We start from the raw sequence: 13,192 nt of genomic DNA, 5'->3' as shown, positions 1-13,192 counted from the left end.
CATTGCAATTTCTTGGATAAAACTTCCTATAAAACAACAGTCATATCACCATTGGAATATGTCACCTCTGCCGGGACATAATCCTGAAGGGATGATGATCCTCTTTGGTTTCCCTTAGAGGATACGCCTTCATGCATTACAAAAGACGATCCTGCTCGAGGCCTTTTGTCTTGAGGATAGCCCTGTGCTGGTGCTTTCCCCTTGTTCCTCTTCTTTGTTGAAGAAGTCATTTTCCACTTACTAGTGGTAGCTTTATTAGACATTTGCTTGTTTTCCTGCCAATAGGCATAATAGGCTTTTAAAGGATTTTCAGAAACGTTTTTAATAAAAAGATGAGATGGTATGTAACAAATATTTGTATGATGAGTGCAAGGAATGGCTGGTATAAATTGATCAAGGTTTTTGATCTGATAAAAACCAGTTGTGGATGGAAGAATTTTGGCATGGATAAGGTTAAGAGTCATGGAGACAGAGACTTCTTGGAGGCTACTGATATCTCTATGTTCTGGGCTCCTAAGAAACTTAAACTTAACTGGTTGGCCAAAATGATGGGTAGTGATTCCTTCACTATCCGTGATAAAATGATATAACAGACACATGAAAGGGTTTCCTAAGATGACCCTATTTGTCATGTTCTTGACAAGGACAAATATGGTTTTGAAGCACGTATTGTCTTGGCAAACATGAGCTTTTAGGATCTTGAATTCAATCTGCATTTTTCCTCTCTTTGCAAAAGTCAACCTTTCTTTGGTTTTCTTAAAGTACTTGGAGGGAATAATTCCTTCTTGAATGCAGTTGAGATCAGCTCCTGAATCTATTAAGGCTACTACCTCAAATTCAAAATCTTTGCTGATGACAATCTTGACTTTGGAGTGCCATTTTTGGAAGTTAATCCTACTGATGGTTTCTAAGAACTTCTCACTGGATTGTTCTAGGATCATATCAGTTGTAGGGTTAATGGTTTCATCAACTTTTTCATCAGAAGGGTTCTGAAATGAGGTTCCTTCCTCATTGCCTTGATGAGAAGTATTTTCTAGATGTCAGACTCTTTGATCAAGGAGATTGTGATCTACCCTAAGGATTGTTAATTCTTGCTTAAGGGTTCTCACCTTTGTCTTGGTGTCCTTGATCTCTTTTTGAAGGTCGTTGACTGTAACTTCCTTCTTTGATTTGGTAAATCTGTTATAGATTTTTTCCAAATCAACTTTAGGTTCCTGAAACCTTGGTTCGGGTTTACTGGCTTCCCTATCTAAGGTTTTATGGAAATCAGTAAGCCTTTAAGCTTTAATGACTGGATTTTCGATCTGTTCTATGAGATCTAAGAGGAGCTCTTCTTGCTTAGAAAGAACATTGATAGTCTTGTTCCTACAACAACTATCTTTGCAAAGTATAGGTTCATCTGGGCTACTAGAGGTGCTAGAAGAAACTCTAGAGGGGTCAGAGGATGACCTATAAATCTGGCGGATCTCTTCTTAACTAGAACCTTGGGGAGACTCATTTCCTGAGTGGTTGAGTTCTAAGAGTTTAAAGATCTCTTCCCTACTGGCTTGGTCACTAACAAGGGTGTTGATAAGGGATTTAGCCTTAGCTTGACACTCTTTCTTGAAATGACCTCTCTTTCCACAGTTAAAACATTTTCTTGTTGTTTTGGGTATGAACTTCCCTATGGATTTGGATTTTCCTTTCTTATAGAAATCATCGGCCTTAAACTTCTGTTTCCTATAATACTTGGCTGCTATTTTCTTCCTGTGAACCTTCTCAGAGGGTTCTTTTTCTTTGTATTTGGATTTTCTCTTAGGGATGACTGAGGGTAAGCCATACTGTGTACAGAAGTTTCCTACTTCATACTTGGCTTTACTCTTGTTGGCTTGGCTTTGAATTTTCAAATCTCTGCACATCTTCATTCCTTCACTTCGGATCGTGCTAGAGATGTCTCCATAGGTTAGGTTATCATAATCTATGACACCTAAGGGGCTACAAGGGGTTTCTTTGACCTTTTCGCCGAACAGTCTGGGTAAGCCATTGATAAATTTCTCATTTCAAAATGGAGAGTTACAATCGCTTTTGTGCATGACTCTGGTGGTGAACACATCTTCGTCCCACCTGTAGTCACCAAGGGTCTTATATCTAAGGTTACTCAACTGGTCGTAAATCCTAGATGTGATGTTTTTGGGTTTTCCTACGAAGTGTTTCATGATCGTATAGATCAGGGTGTTAACTCCGTCGAGGATACCTTTTCCTATGCATTCGTCAAAGATGGGGTTTTCATCCTCATCTTTTTGTACAGCATTCCTAATGTCTTCTCTAGACTCTTTTGTTAGGCAGTTGTTCCACCATTGCAGAAGTTTTCCTGTGAATCCTAGACTCATGAGCTCTATGAGCTCTATATGGGGATGTCCATCATTTAGGTAGTTATTGGCTACCATGGTCATATGCTGGATCTTGTTTAAGATTTCTTGTTCTGATAATCCATCTATGTTCCACTCATAGAGTTTACCAGAAGATACTGAGAACTGGCTATTCCTTTCCTCGAACTGGAGGTCAGGGGGTGTGGGTCTGAGACACCAATTCTTGGTTAGACTGGTTGGTTTGGGCTGGTAAAGCCTATTTACCTGTAAACCTTGAAATTGGTCTTCTAGATGTTCTATCTCCTTTTCATTATCTGAGAAAGTTCTGCTAGAACTGCTAGAGGCTGTGTGGGCTTCTAAAGTGACAAGTCGATGGTCTCGGGGGTCTCTACTGGTTGAGGTGGTGTCTGGTGAAAGGGTGACTGGTTCCTTCTTCACGAGTTCCTCAAGCTTTTGGGAGACAATTTCTAAGGTTGTTTTATCCTTAGGTCTAAGACTGGCTTGTCTAGTTGTGGGGAGCTTGACTAAAGGCTTTTCTAGGGTTTGGATAGATTTACTAGGGTTTCCTGATTGAAGGATAACCTTGTTGTCTATCCGATCTTCTATCCTATCAAGCTGCTTACCTATAACACCTAAACACTGGTTGGTATAGTTGTTTTGCTCTATTACTTTCTTGACAACCTTTTCTTCATTGGTTGGGTGCTTGAAGGGAGAGGCAACTACATCACTACCACGATGCTTAATGGTTATGGCTTCCTGAGGTGGATGGCTAGACCGAACAATATTCTTATTTCCCTTGTTGTCTTCTATGGTCCAGTTAGTTTTGGTGATAACACCAGGCTTTTTGTGCCATTCAAAATGGTTCTCAAAGTATTCAAAGAAAGGGACATTGCTGGATATCTCCTTCATGAATTCTTTCCATTTTTCCAAAACTTCTTTCTTTTGTTCCCTGGTATGGTTGGCTCTATAGGCTTCTCTCTTGACTTTATTTTTCTCTAAGTCAAATTCTTTGCCTAGGGCTACTAAATCAAGGGTGACCTCTTTTCTTATCACCATGAGCTGGCAATCAATTTCAGTTTCTTCTTGAAAAGGATCTTCCGTGTCAGTTCCTGATGGTGATGGTAACTTTTGACTAGTGTTGTCTTCTTCCTAATCAACAACTGAGTCTTGTTTGGCTGTGTAGCATGGAGTGCTGACCTGGGATTGGGTTTTTACTCTTTGGAGCTTTGGTCCTAAGTCTCTCCTAGATCTAGGAAAGGGTGCTAGGGGCCTGGATGAGCTACACTGGAATGCAGGTCTATCTCTGAGTAGGATAGGTGACTGCCTATAAGGTTGGTGTAAATCCATTGGGGATCTAGGCCTTGGTTCAGAATATTCTAAAGGTGATCTAAACCTAGATTGGTCAAAACTGAGTCTAACCGTACCATCGGCTAACTGCTGGACGAAATCTAGATCTAGATTCTGGGATGGGTTTTAGATCTAGAGATGATGATTCTCATTCTCTAGAGTCCAATTAGGAGGGTAAGTAACATCAGACCATTTCAGGGTCTTGGGAACCTAGATCTTGGATCTAATGTCTTTGGTTTGGATAAGAGTGGTTTCTCCTAACTTTCTCTTATCAATTGCTTGAACATTCAAGTTCGTCCTGCAACACTTATAATATACTCTGTATATCAATGCTATCTGCTGGACTCCTTGTAACATGAGGGTTCCATGGGTCTTGATGTTGAGAGTAAGGGCTTTCATGATTTAAAGGCTAAACATGAGGGAATATATATATATATATATATATATTGGTTTATACACTGATTTAAAGGCTAAACATGCGGAAAATTGTACTTTAATTTTCTAGAATTCTTATTGACCCACTTGGTGTTTATCTTCCATACGGAATCGGGTCGCTACTGTGAGGGAAAGAGACTGATGTAAATGTGCAAGTATTTGGTAAGGGAAGCAGTGGGAATTAGTCGTTTACAAAAGGGGTTGTCAAATGTAATACTAGTATGACTGTTATGTTCAATAGACTTTTGTATTCAATAAAACAACGTGTGAGGTTGAGACGAAGCATCCAGTCTAGTACACCATGACTAAAAGGTTATACGTCCGTCCATTGAGTTTTTACTTGGGAGATTTGAAGACAATCCTATCCAAAATGTACGTGGAGCCAAAACCAATTTGTCTGATTTCAACATGGGAATGGTTTGATGCTTTGAACTTGAGGTGGCTAGAGATATTTACTGGTCTTTGAGCTGCATATGGAGCCAATTCGTAGGGCATCTAATCTTGGTATCTAGTAAGGAATAAATTCTCTCTAAATTAGTTTGGAGAAGATTTTCCAAATTCCTCATATATTTTTATATTGAGTGCGAATTTTGAAAATCTAACTATTGGATTACATGTTCTTATCATATCCTTAATACGTGCAAAATTTCAAGAAAATCAAAAATCAATTGCTATGTTATCAAACAAATGTAAAAGTTTCAAGTTTGTGTGATCTAAAATTGTGTATAAAAAATAAGTTTATTGATCGAATGATAAATAACATCCAATTTAAACGAAATTTGATATGCATATTAAGAACATAAAGAACATGAAATTTAACAATTAAATTTTTAAAATTCATACCCAAAAATAAAATATATAAAAAATTTGAAAAGTTTAAACTTTGTTCTCTAGTAGGTACTGATTCTTCTCCTTCGGCCAAAATACATCGTCATAATTTTAAAAAGTAAAATTTAACCATGGAAGTACTAAGATCTAGAGTTCTTAGAGTAATTTTAACATACATTATCAATATTAAAAAAAAAAAATTAATTGTCATCATTTTCGTACCCATTTAAATTATTGCTGACATAGAAAACTTTTTTGGTTCTTGGTCCATTCACCACACAAATGGGAAATGATCAAATTAAAGCTTTGGTTCTTGCTTAGAGCTGAGATAATCATTTTCTTTTTGTTTTCTTTTAATTTCAGCATTTTTTATTTTATTTTTTTACTTCTCCTTTAGTTTTCTGCTCTTTATTTTTCTTAGCCATAGATTTTCTTTATTTTCCTTTTTATTTTAAAGTATTATGACTAGAAACATGCTTAGGTTAGAATAGGGGTTTCTACCTCAGGGCGTGTTACGCAACCTTAGCTTTACATATGCACCCTAGGAGTCCTGTGTACAATGTACATAGCCTGAGTCATTTGTAGGTAGGCTCTTTTAGAAAATCAGGAATTTTTTTTTTTTCTTTCTATTTTCAACACATGTTAGAAACATGCTTATGATGATTGATTCTTGGTAAAAGCATGCTAAGGATTTGGATGTGTTGATAACGTGGTAGCTTTTAAAATTCTGGAATAGAAATTTTATTTTTTAATTCGAGAAACGATGTGTTTAGAATGTGTGCTTTTGTTTGAGCCTTACTCTTAATTCTTGCATGCATAGGAGAGGTCCCTCTTAGGGGGGTGGATCCTTATTGTAACAACATGACTATGAGGTCCATTAATGGAGGCCACCCCACTCAATTAAGGAGGTTTGGGTGTCCTATACCTTTCTAAGCTCATACACTAACTTTATACTCATTTTTGGTTTGTTAGACCTCTATATAAAAATTCAAATTTGATAGGCCAAAAACTTATCGACCCCTTGTGATGAATTAGTTGATTAATTAGCCAAGTTTATTAATTAATCAAATTAACATGCAAAGCATGTGGTAGCACAAACAAATCACCAATAACTAAAGTATGCAGCGGAAAATAAATTGACATGGTGATTTGTTTACAAATGGGGAAAACCTACATGGCAAAAATCCCATCGAGTGATTTTAAGGTCACCACTTCCGAGAATCCACTATTATCACAACAAGCGGTTATAAGTAAAGGAATCCCAATACCTTATACCAACCTACATTTGAACCCTTACCGCAATACCCAATTAGACTTGTTCTATAGTAACAATCTCTCCTTTTAATGCATGGCTCCCAATATGTGACTAACCAATTGTGCGAATTCTAGTACGTGACTTCAATCATCAACTAGAGAAGGTTGTTGGCTGCAAAGTTCTTCAGTTCATCACCCAATGAAGATCGAGAAGCTCCTTGGTTACAAAACCCTACGGTGCACAAACACAACAGCTTCTTCACAAGAAAGATGAATTAGAGCAAATTCTGTCTCCAGTCACAATTTGCTTGAACAAAACTTTGCTCAACACTTGTGCAACTTATGTTACCTTTGACGGCCCTTAAAATAATCATTTTATATGTCTAGGGTTGTGAGAAAAGAAAGCTCAAACATACAATCACAGATTGGATGAAAAATAGACCAGAAATTTTGAGTTTCATAAACTTTGACAGATACCTTATCTGTCGAGCTGCTATCGAGATACGGGCTGGAACAGCTTTTCAAGGCTTAATAGATGCTAGTTGTCGAGTTTTAATGAACAACACTTTTCACACTTGAATCTTGGACAGACTTGCATGACTTTAATATTTGAACTTGAAACCTTATTTCTTGAAGTATTAAACACATCCTAGATCTACCCAAATACAAGTAAAGTGCGTTTTGTCAAAGGATTAGCCAATTACAAAAAATAGTGACATATGTTCCTAACATGTGAAACATATATATCCTAACAAAATTGATTCCTAGATGGCTGGATCTGAATCAAGTGGAAACTCGTACCCATAAGGCTAGTAGCATACCGCCATGCCAATGTCTAAGATGGACCTTATATGGCAAATAAACCTAGAAGCTCTCTACACAAGAAAATCTTAACTAAATCTACCCTAAGTTCCTATTAAATATATATATATATATATATATATATATATATATGTAGGGACACCGTTCCTTTGCGGCCCACTAACATTTTTGGGCTCACGCAATAAAGGTCCCTCACAATATGATTTGTAGAGAGTGGGCTTGAAAAGCTGATCGCTGGTCACTGGGCGGTGTTCCGGGCTCGAGTTTAGAGGAATTCATGCAGAAAAAGGAATTGGGCTTGAACATTTAAGCCCTAAGACGTCGCAGCCAAGGGGATGGGACTCCTCGGAGTTGATCCGAGGACCATTAGGGTCTCCCTCCGGTTACTCATTGATGGACTTTTTCGTGAAGTCCGGTGTTGTTGAGACGTTCTCCCCCCTGTAACCTTTCTTTTTCTGGGAGATCGAATGGCCTCCCCTTTAGACTTCACTTACTTCCTTATTTTATACTGGCTTGCATTCGTTGTCCTTCGTCCACGTGTAGGGTCAATCTTTACAAACACTGACATTTGTCCCATCAGTCCAATCCCGGAATTATTGGGGATGGTTTGATAAAGCTGCAGAGTACGGCTCTGTCAGGCGCTGGGTCTTATCTTGAAGGGTAGTAAGGATAACTTCCCCAAGGTATTTTGGATCTTACAAATTCGCCCCTACGCCAGTTTTACCCCTTTGTTCCGGTGGGATTATGGATATGCCGAGGACTAAACTGTCCTCGGCTGCCTCCCAAAAATTATTTCGTGCTCGGCATTGTAGAGTGTGGGCCACAGCTCTCCTCGGATTGGGCCTTCAGAATCTCTAAGGGCAAATGGGCCTGGTCCACGAATTGTCGGGCCCCACAATATATATATCTCTCTCTCTCTCTCTCTAAAAAAAGAGTTTTATTACATGCACGAAGTGTAGGTGATGAGGCTAAAATCACATAAAATAACACTTTTGTCATGATTTATTATAATTTTTACTACAGCTCGTCACATGACGAGTTGTGACAAAAATTATGTCATTTTATGTAGTCCTATCATTACTGAATGCAAAAAAGACAAATAGTAAGAAGGTTAATAAACAAAAAGTTATACTATTAACCCTTACCTTAAGGACATTTATAAACATTTTTCATAAACAAATTAGCCAACTACTTTATGATGTGCAGCTGAGAATATTGAGGACATGGCCCAATTTTGTATAGTACGTCGGTCTATTAAAGCTTTACAAGTTGGTTGAAGTAACAAAAGGTTCAATAGAATACACGATTGCATTGTTGTTGTTCTAGAATCCCATTAATAGAGAGACATGGATGACTGTTCAAGACTGGACTTAGTTATTTGGTGGGATTTCATGCAAACCACAATCTTTCCACCTAACACATTGCTGCAGCATAATGACAATGGTCTTTTCCAAAGACAGCTGGGTGTTCATACATGTCATAATCAACGTTACTCATCCTCTGACTCCGATAAGTTATGAAATTTTCATCTTAATTGATTCTAATTTTAAAGCTACAATTACATTTTTTTTTCTTTTTTTCTTTTTTGATTTGGAAAAGCTACAATTACTGTATTTGAACTTTGATGGCGTACAGTTGTTGAGAGTTTCGATTATAAGGTGTACGACCTAAAAAATATCTAAATTTTCTGAGTGACTATAAAAAAATTATGAGTGACTAAAAAAAAGGCACTTAGGAGGGGTAAGATCCAACAATAGACTTAACAAACGACGTGTGCCAACCAGCAAAAACCGTTTAGTTGGTGGCCATGGCAAATGCTTTTTCTCGAAATAGTAAGAACAAATGAGGCAAGAGTTTGTTTGATTTATGGTGGTTAACATGCTCTAGCTTAACTTCCAAGATAGCCATATAGATCCTCAAAAAAAAAGAAAAAAAAAAAAGAAAAAGAAAAAGGAAAAAAAGAAAGCCATATAGAGTACATTATCTTTAAGGGGGGAATTATTCAATAGATGAAAATTATCTCTACTTCTTAAAGGGTTGTTCACTCTCTCTATCTTTAACAATTCATCTCTCTCTCTCTCTCTCTCAAAATCAAAATCATAGTGCATTTTTTTTTTCTTTTCATATATTATATTTAAGAAGTCTATTGACTCCAATTTTTACTTTTGTTGGTGTAAACTGGTAAAGTGGAGTATGGATCACTTTTTCTCCAATCCATTAAAGTATTAGCATTGGAATACCTAGGTAGCTAGGAGAAGTAAAATTTGAATACCTAACCCGAAAAATCATGCCATACTGGGCTAACTTTCAACTCGGAAAAATGTATGTTCCCTATTGTGTTTATTCAAATCTAACTAGCATTATTGTAGCTTTCAACTAGACAAAATGTATGTTTGTTAACTTCCCAACAAAATCATGTGTAAAATTTAACAAAAAGAGAAGAAAAAAAAAATTAAATTGAGTTTTAATTGACCTTGGTAAGAGAATGCATAGCATGAGGAATAAAAATTGAAATCAGATTTCTAATTTTTATTTTGGTTTTGAGAGAGAGAGAGAGAGAGAGAGAGATTGTTTGGCATGTGACTGTATGGAAGATTTAGTGATTAATTTTGACAATCTACCATGTCAAATACTAGCTTACAAAAATTGAAGCCTCAAGGAGTTGATGGAGGTTTTTTGGGTGCCAGGGACGTAGTTTTTTTGGTGAATCAATTTGGGGGTTAAGACAACTTGAAGTGGTGGTGGTGTGACTCTTTGGTGGCAATTAGGGTTTTATTTGGTTGATTTTGGGTGGTGGTAAAGGATTTTTTGGTATCTGTGTAAAAACTCAAAGATACAAGAGTTTATTATTTCTCTATATTGAAAATATGAGATACAACGTGGGTTCCAGTTAGTTCAACTGGTAAAGTCTCTGATAGTTGTATAAGAGATCTAGGGTTCAATCCCGCCTACACCAAAAACTGATTGATGTCTTAGTCTGATGATAAAGAGCTATCATCAGGAGCGGACACCATAAGTTGAAACTCTCTAAAACAAATATGAGATACAACCAGAATATATATACTACAATGCACATACAAGGAATATACATATATTAAGGAATATATTAGCACAGGAAAGGCAGTGACAAATTAGTGGAGTTTTTCTGCACATGGGTCACGCTACTTTGATTGATTTTCTCTGTTTTAGCTTTCCATAACAAAGTTGCTTGTTGACTTAGTTTCTGCAATAGCTGTTGGGATTATATTAGGAAATGAGTTAGCTGTCTTGCCCACAAGATCAACACTGTCATGAATGGAAATACTTTCCTTAACAATCTGGTGGTGTGTATGATGTTTTGAATGATTATGATGGTTTAGATGGCAGAGTGGAATTGTAGAAAATTGTTGCCCACTATTAACTTTGTATGGTTAGTGAGAAATTGTGAATAATATGAGAAAAAAAATTGTATCTTTTTTATGTATTGGTTTCCTCTCACAAAGTTGATAATTATTTTTTGAAAACAAAAATTCAAAAAATATATATATTTATGAATAAAAAATTTCATTCTAAAAAAAAAAAATGTATTCTATTAGAATTCCTCCTTCCAAAATACATTCTATTAGAATTCAAAATATATTTGTAATAGTTTGGCCAAACACAACCTAAATAGATTTAGCCACTATTGTTATTGGTCCATTGACCAATTGTTAGGTTGGGATGTTCTTTAATATTGAAAAATGATGGTTTTTGGTGTAGGTGGAATTTGAACCTAAGTCTCTTATTTGATGATAAGAGACTTCACTTATGATTATGTTTTAAGTATTACATTATGTGTCACGGCACAAATCCATGGAACATTACATGGATTTAGATGCACGACTAACTTGCTGATCTTACATAACTCAATAAACATAATAAATTCCAAAATTAAATAAAACTCCAAATAAACAATGCTCTTAATAAACCTCTTACAATATCTAAAACCACAATTTAGAAATAATCTCCAAATACTGTAAAATCTTAAGCAAGATAAAAATAACTAAAAATCCTTTAAGGCTTCAAGCATTGTTGACGTCGCCTAGAAGCTCCCACTCTCTACCTTGTACCTTATGAAGTGATCCAATGGTTTTGTTTCCCAACTAAACTTTAATCTAAAAATTGTAATTGATGGGGTGAGCCACACATCTAGTAAGCAATTATACACAATACACAACAAAATAAAGTCAAGTAAAAGACGAGTATTTTGATTTCACAAATTCACTCAATGATATCAAATATAATTTTTCCAAAACATATAATGAGTCATTTAATACATATGTAATCAAATCTTAGAATCATTCGAAAACACTTACCGGTAATTGATCAGAGCACAGTGTCACATATCCACATATCACATATTCTTATATACAATCCTATGAGTGGATACCAATATCTAACCCTTGCTAGTGAGGGATCAACATTTATTCTCACATACAACCCTGTGAGCAGGCTTACACATATGTCAGATCAATTCTAAAAACATTTATTTTGAGTCACATATCACAAAAGAAAAATTTACACAAAATAGAATAATTTTCTTAATATTAACAATTATTCCAAATATAGAGATATCGAATATCACAATATTGAATTGAAACATAAATCAAAGGATGCTTGACTCTCTTGGGGAATAAGTAGGAACTGAGGAGTTTATACAAGTATTTTACAATTATTGAGTAAATCTGAAAATTCAATTTGCTAAAAGAAACATTTTAAATACCATTTGGAGAATAGGAATATGACTTTAAAATCACTTAGTTTTACACAAATTTAAAGAACAAGAACCTTTTTAGAAAACTTACATTGAAACTCAATTCTTTTCGGAAAATATTTTAGTTTAGAAATCATCTTTTAAATAAGATTCGGATATTCAAAACGTTATTTAAAATTCAAAAATTTTCTTTAAAACATTATATAAATGTTGAAGTTTCTCTTTCAATGATGTAAAAATGTTTTCGATAAACTTCAGAAAACATAAGCTTAAAAACACAACTTTTGAAAACCTTTAACTTCTAAGAACCTAAAGAACAAAACTTGTACATATTATGCATAATTACTTACTGTACTTGAATTTCTCTAAAAGTCCATCTGAAACACCTTTCAAATAGTCTCAAAACACTCTAAAATATGACCTATAATCAACCATGGAAATTACTTAATATTCTCCATAAAATATAAAGCTTATTGAATTATACAAACTGATTCACTAGGAAAATGCTTTGTTGAACTAAATGATAACACTAATGCAAAGCATCTCTACCCAAAAATATGTTTCCTTGAATTTATCAAACCTGAGAAGCAATAACCAATATTTTGTAAACTTAGGATTTGAAATATGTCCCAACGAAAGGTAAACCCTTATACACGATTTAAGCTTTATAATCTTGACTTTTGCTCAAGAATACAAGCTGTAGGCACCCTAGGATTTTATATATAGATATATATAACCCAAAGAAAGTGTAAAAGCCATGTATATAATCAAGCTCGTAATCCGTGGCTTTATTCTAGCAAGCTTGTAATCCGTGACTTTATTTAGATAGCACACAGTGGCTTTGTTCTTAAATGAAATCCGTGGCTTTATAATCCCAAAGCAAAAGAACGTTAAGCACACAGGGACGGAGGGAGACTTGGCCTAGGGGGCAATGGCCCCCAATTTTTTTTTTTTAAAACTAATATATATATAGGCACTAATTTTAGTAATTTTGTTCTATAAAATCACACTTTGCCCCCCTTAACATTATCATTGATTCTTTTAAGAATACTACTCTAGTCACAAACTTTTCTATAACATTTTTACAAACTGTTGAGGTAGTAAAATTTTATTAGTTTGCATATAGCTAGGCTCATCACTTACATCACATTTTTACTTACTAATAACTACTCACCACATTAATAATTTGTAAAAAAGTTTGTATTTCTGACATTTTCCTCCTTTAATTTTAAAGGCCAGATCTAAAATCTAAAGCAAAATAAATATATAAGCCCAAAAAAATTATTCAACAACAAAACTACCAATAGTAAAGCTAAAAACAATTAAACTCAATAAACCAATTTTACTCAAAACAAATAGCCAGACCATTTAAAAAATTTTAAACAAAATAATTTTGTCCCACAAAAAATTGCTGCCCCTCATAACT

The sequence above is a fragment of the Quercus lobata genome, chromosome 7 (genome assembly GCF_001633185.2).
Source record: "Quercus lobata isolate SW786 chromosome 7, ValleyOak3.0 Primary Assembly, whole genome shotgun sequence".
NCBI classification, from domain to species: domain Eukaryota; kingdom Viridiplantae; phylum Streptophyta; class Magnoliopsida; order Fagales; family Fagaceae; genus Quercus; species Quercus lobata.
Note: the sequence above shows the minus strand (reverse complement) of the source record.